Source organism: Populus euphratica, unplaced genomic scaffold (assembly GCF_000495115.2).
Source record: "Populus euphratica unplaced genomic scaffold, PopEup_1.0 scaffold235.1, whole genome shotgun sequence".
Classification (NCBI taxonomy): Eukaryota; Viridiplantae; Streptophyta; class Magnoliopsida; order Malpighiales; family Salicaceae; genus Populus; species Populus euphratica.
Window position 1 is genome coordinate 179,749 of NW_011500117.1, and position 1,365 is coordinate 181,113.

Sequence of the window (1,365 nt, forward strand, 5' to 3'; positions counted from 1 at the left end):
AATTATCAGACTTCTTAAGTGAGGTGGATTGTAATATCTCATATCAACGGGTGATGGAGTAGTAGCTGGCCCTATTAGGAGTACTGGTTGTCAACTTGTCATACGTGTTTTGAAGCGTCAAGCTCAGAAGTGAGCTCATGTCACCAAAAACAAAACCGTGAGAGCGATAAGGCTTAAAGTGAACAATATATGGCAGGTTGGGCCAGACTGTTACATGAGCAATCCAAAACTATTAATAACAAGCACATTCATTGTTTTATCATTGTATAAACTCACTTACATGAGTTAAAGGCCATGTAAACCTTGACCCCTAAGATAAGGCAAAGGCTTCTTCATGAAAAACACCTTCATTAAAAACACCACCTTCTTCCATTTATTTCAACCATAAACACTACTTAATAAATAAACATATATATTTACAACCTTATTAACCCTAAATACTACTTATAAATAAACACATAAACTAATAGTCTTACTAAAACCTCCCTTCCTACTTGAACTTGGACATTAAAAGATCTCCAAAAAAGTTATTTTATAGGTTTTAAAGTTGCTAAAACCCAACATTGCAAGCTTCTCAATATCTTAAAGACCTTTTATAATAAAAGTTTTTAGAGACCTTATTAGTACCTTTTTTTTTGGATTTATAAATTATTATCTATAGTAGGATTTAACTGATGTTCATGAAAGTTAGTTTGATGTTCCTTATAGCTTTGCAAAATTGCCTTTCATGTTTTTTTGTAAGTCAAATATTTTTTATTTCCTCTCCCCTTTTATCTTCATATACTTATTTATATTGATACCCTAGTTGATTAAAATATCAGACATTCATAATAATTAATAGAATCAACTCATCTTCATTGCTCCACCTCATATCAGGGCTTCAATAGTCATTTTAAGTTTAATATGCCTTGTAGATTAATTACACGTGGCATTATTATATTTATATAAATACATATTTATTATTAATAAAGGTTTAATTCATCTTTGATATTTATATAATATTAAATTAATGAATTTAATATTTGATTTTATAAATCTAAAGTAAGCTTATAAGATAAAAATATTTTGCAAAGAAAATTATGAAGTTGTTATAATTATAAGATTCTTATTGCATCAAAACATTGTTCCTAAAATATTCTTAGTCATTGTTCCTAAAATATTCTTGGTCGATACTATCTTAAATATTATACATTTATTATAGCCATATAGAGTGATACATCTTATGTTATTTTTTTTATAAAAAGAAATAATTGTTCTCATAAATTGAGGTATAAAAATGCATAGAACTAATATATAGATGTTTATTATGAGACTTGTATACTGAACTGACCCGCATGAAAATTTCATATGGAGATATTACTTGTA